We start from the raw sequence: 5,452 nt of genomic DNA, 5'->3' as shown, positions 1-5,452 counted from the left end.
ACTATTTACGTCGACGTCCGCGTCGATTAAACTCTGACGTCACGCACCTCCCGATACCATGATATTTAGCAGTCCAATGGTTTTCCGGACCCCAACCCTACCTTGGCAAAAGGCAAGGTGAGTAAATCCGAGAAAACTAATTAATTTTTGGAGTCAACGAACTGAGTTTGATAAAAGGAGAACAAACTTAACTTGGTGTTGAATTGTTGATAGAAGGAGATAAATCACCTCGACATTTTCTGACGTTCAAATTACCACTTCATCTTCATCAGGTTTCAATCTGCATGAAATCCATGAATCCGTTTTTCCATCCAATATTCTGAGAGGAAATCCATCATGAAGTTAGCCACGCACCCCTATTTTCCAAATCACCAACCCCGTCGCTCTAAATTCAAATACGTCTGAAGTTATCAATCCTCGAAATTTCTATTTATTCTTAAAATCTCTTATTCCTTAACTCTATTTTTGTAATCTTGAAATCTCCATTTATTCAACGATCTATTTCCGTCCCAAAAGTATTTATTGACAAAGCGGCGGAGCAGAGGTGGTATTTTCTGACTGTCAAAGTACAAACTACAAAGACATGTCAAACCTATCACAACACAAATGTCATCGGCTGGTGAAATCCATTTTGAGCGCTCCGTAAGCCTTTGGTCAACTTGTGCCATGATGATAGGAAAAGTGTTACTGCAAGACAGTCCACCGATGAAAATTTGATGACTTGTGTCCCAACACCAAATAGTCTTATAAAAGCTAACAGTACCTATTGTTCTACTCCTCAATGTCCACCCAAATCACCTGAACAAAAGAATCTTCATTCTTCTTCAAGTCCCAACAATCGATTTGCCACGAGCCATAAAACAAGACTTTTAAGAAGATGACCATAAAGTCCACCTTCGAGACAGCGAGGCATCCAAAGTCTCTGAACTTTCAGGCCCTGACGAAAGTAATTACAGCAGAGAAAACAATAGAAATAAACATGGTCATTATAAAGAACATATGGCCGTGTCATTAGCATACAAAAGGTCTAACTCCGTACAGGGTTTCTCAACTTAACGTCACTGTATAACTACTCAAGGTCTTCAGTGACGGGGGTTTTAACCAGCCTGAGTGGGGGCTGGGAAAGGCCAATATGGCCGTGTCATTAGCATACAAAAGGTCTAACTCCGTACAGGGTTTCTCAACTTAACGTCACTGTATAACTACTCAAGGTCTTCAGTGCCGGGGGTTTTAACCAGCCTGAGTTAGGGCTGGGAAAGGCCAATAGTAGGTACGCGATTGCCCAGATGGTCACCCATCCGGCTATTAACCACGTTCAACGTTGATTAACTTCAGTGATTTATTGGGAACTAGTACAATATCTGTGCTATCGCCGCTCGTTGGCTGCATCAGACCGTCTGCTGAATTCATCTTAGAGTGTCAGACCGATATTCAAATAAAATAAATAAAAAAATCAGCATGACCAATTGACCATTTAGTTTAAGGTATGTGTATGTGTGTATGTCAAATATGTGTAACAGGCCAAAGATATCCACAATTAGTATGAGTCATCAGGAGCCTAAAAATAACCAGGTACTCACAGATACCTACTGGTACCGATCACACTCATCAACTTCTTCGGCCTTCCTCTTGGTCTTCTTCTATCCGGCTGATTCTTCCACACACATTTCCATTTTGGATTCTTTTAGAATTTGTAGACGGATTTTTTAAGGTTCCTTCCTCTATAGTCACTCTGATCCAAGTTCGGTTCCTCTTGTTCAATTTTGCACCAGACGGGGTTTGTGGTTGAAATTTTCAATGAGGTATTTTCCTTGGTTTACCGCAGCAATTTTGTGAATTTGTCTTAGATTTGGTCAAGTTCCTAAACAAATATAAGGAAGAAGAAACAATTACCTATTAAGTTATTAACTTATTATGCATATCTACATAATTATGCATAGGTACTTATTTTGAAAACATATTATATACCTACTACCTACCTGGTATTATAAGTTTGTATAAACACACTGGCTGATTGGTGGATGGTTGTTATTAAGCAGAAAAGTAAAGCACCTATACTTGCAATTTTTTTTAAAAGAGGTTTGACAGAGGGGACTGTAACTGTTAACTGTACTTTTTTAAGCGAATGCAAATATCAAGTTTTTTTTTAAAGAGGTTTGACAGAGGGAACTGTGACTGCTAGAGAAATCGAAGAGAGAAGGAAGACAGGATAGGAGAAAGCCAGCCGTTCCGAGAACGAACATTATCCCATCAGGATAAAACCCGCCCCGGGCGGGAATCGAACCCGCGGCCTAGCGCTTACAAGGCAGACGCGCTACCAACTAAGCTAACTAGGCTGGCTTATTCTTGCAATACAAGATTCTTAAGGTATAAAGGTAGTCACTTTACTTGGGTAGCTTCCTATCATGAATGAGTTGAATGGATATCGGTTTTGTATAATAGTAAAGATTTCATTACCAACATCTCTACCAACAAAATCATCTCAAAGTTCATTAGTTCATTCATTTGAACACTTGTCTATTCTGTCTAAGTGTCAGATGTACTGATGTAACTTTGCTGATGTGATGATTCATCCAAATGATTATCATCATCACCATATAAGTGCCTACGGTAAGGAGGGAAGCAGCTTTGTTGAAGTTCTTGTTCGCCCCTTTTTTCTTCGTCTTTTTCTTCCTCCTTTCTCCTTTTCTTCTTCTCCTTCTTCTCCTCCTTCTTCTTCTCCTCCTTCTTCTCCTCCTTCTTCTTCTTCTTTTTCTTCTTCTTCTTCTTCTTCTCCTCCTTCTCCTCCTCCTTCTTCTTCTTTCTCTTCTTCTTCCTCTTCCACCTTCTTCTTTCCCGTTTCTTTCCAACTTTCGTACGTACGTGCAGACAAATTCCGTCAGTCGAGAAGAATTACAAGTTCTCCCCCCCCATCAACCCCTCCTTATCCCACCCATATATCTGGCACAGATCACCACCAACTTTCGCCCCATCCTACCCTATCCTTGGAATATCTTACGGCTTACCCTTCCCCCACCAGACCCTACATTTTCCAAACTTGAGACTTTAATTTTCCAAACACGTAAGCTGTTGTTACTTTAGGGGAAAAATTGAGAACAGAGGAGAGGGGAGTCCTCGTTTGCAATTACACTCACTTCGCCATCACCCAGAACTCCTTGCATCAGGCCAGCCACTCACTATCAGGTAGACCTGAGCAGGTGGGAGGTAACGAATTCACTCCCGTTGACCTTTTTCTACCCGAATTCACTCCGGCTCGTGGAAGGGTTCACTCCGGCCCTTCAGGTGTCATGTCTACCTGGTAGTGTGTGTGCTCATCAGGTATCAGGTAGACCTGATGGAGTCAGGTCTACCTGATGGTAGTGTGTGTGCCCCTCTGTGTGCCCCTCGAATGATTTGGGATTCTCGGACTCATCTGGTGTTCCTCCAGTGTTTGTGCTCATTATTTGTCAGATATACTGGTATACCTGCTAGTGAAGGGCTAGCCTTAGAAGTTTCTTCTCTCTCATTACTACAGAACTTACCAATGCATGACTACCATGGTATTCCTCGCGCGATGATCATTATTTCTGCCTGGGCCACTTCTGCAAGCGCCTTCACCACTTTCCTCAAACCTGATGGCTCGGTTGTAGGAGGTTTCGAATCAGAGTTATCCAAGCTGAGATTGAAAATATCGGTTATAAAAGGTTTCCAATCCACCCAAGGTGAGATTTGAGAGTCTCATTGATTGAAAGTCCAACTCCAACCAATAGAATTGATTGGAATAAACCTTATTTATCCTGCCCGTTGGGCTGAAATCTGCAAAACCTTCTGTACCTCGGCAGCCTAAAGTATTTTTGGTTGACAAAAAATACTTGACTTTTTTAATCTCATTTTTTATGTATTTTTGTAATTTTTCATTTAATATCTTCTCGGACTGTAAGAATTTTGAAGTCCTCATTAAACTTGGATACCTACCATTTGGTGTATGATTTTGTGTTTTGACTGCCGATGTGGGTTCCAGTTTTAGTGAAATCCGGATATAACTTTCATCATTCATAGTAGTTTTCTTTCTCCGGCCGTGTAATTGCGTCAGACTGATTAGACATAAGCACCGATGATGGGTTAAGTTCACATTGTTCTACGTTTGTGGTCCGAAATGGCATTTCCTTTTCTCTTTAGGCAAGAAAGCGTTGTGGATCAATGGGTTCTTGTTTACCTCCGGGCTTGAAGAAGCTACTTGATGTTGTTCGTCTTCGAAACTTTGCATTTTTCAGTGAAATCCATTATGGCTTTGTATGTTTTATTAGGAGGATTTTGCACTCCCATACATAGTCATATCAATTTTTCTTTCCTTTTTTGCCCCTTATTTCAAGTTTCAATGGAGAAAGAGTATCATCGAGTTTCTTAATCCTGTTTTGGTCTATCCGTTTCGTCAAATACTCCTTCTAATCTCTTGTCCCAACAGTCTCAACACTTTGATTATTTTTCTGTTCAGAAAAGTATGATCTCCAATTCTCCACTTCTGCTGCGATGGTTATGGGCTTCGGGTGTATGACTCATGGAATATTTCTCCAGAGTTCTCTTTCTTCAATATCATATACCTAATCATTCCCCCTCTCCTCTCCTTGTATATAACACGCCGCGCCGCGCGATGGGGAAATCTAGATCAGTGCTTCGTAAAACGGCGCTTTGTGGGTATTGTGGGGAACGCAACAAATCTATCCCTCTAGAAATACCGATTGGGGCTGGTAAGATGGTACTACTGAACAATCCTTCCAATATTAATTAATTTTTTTTTTTTTTTTACTTTTTACTTAAGTTATATATAGAAATGGATACTTATAGAGTACATCTTCATTTCGCCAGATTGTTTATGTGAGAGGGAACCTGACATGCTTGTTCCTGAGTAATGAATCTTGTCTTGTCTGTTGTTGCAGATAGCTCTGATAAGTGTCTGAAATTCTGAAAATAACACGCCGCGCCGGGCGATGAGGAAATCTAGATCAGTGCTTCGTAAAAACGTTGTCGTTTTGCAGGGAGATCGCTCCCTTTATCAGTTCGCACTTTTGTAACTTGAAATGATACCGCTGAACGTCCCTTTCGAGATTCTTTGAAGCAGGGTTTGTGTTAAAAGTATTATCCTTTTCTACGTTTCTAAGGAAAGTTCATCAGCTCGTCAAACAATCGATTCGATTCAACGCCCAAACTATCTCTTGCTCGTCCTAAACAATCTCCCTACTTCCCCAATTGTCTCTTTACATCCCAAACTACCTCTTTACAAACTCTTTACTTTCTCGCAGAGCATTGTGCTCGACGGCCATCACTGTTCCATCATTTGACCAGAAAACCAGAAGAGTTCGACAAACCTGATGCACAAACCAATCTCTCCAAGTCACATATATCTTTGATCTCGCGGAAGATGACACTTCAAAATCGGAGAAAAGAAATCTGTCATTGTGTGGGTGTTTGTACT

This window comes from Diaphorina citri, unplaced genomic scaffold (assembly GCF_000475195.1).
Source record: "Diaphorina citri unplaced genomic scaffold, Diaci psyllid genome assembly version 1.1 scaffold1474, whole genome shotgun sequence".
Lineage (NCBI taxonomy): Eukaryota > Metazoa > Arthropoda > Insecta > Hemiptera > Psyllidae > Diaphorina > Diaphorina citri.
The sequence above is the reverse complement of the archived record's forward strand: the minus strand, read 5'-3'. Positions refer to the sequence as shown.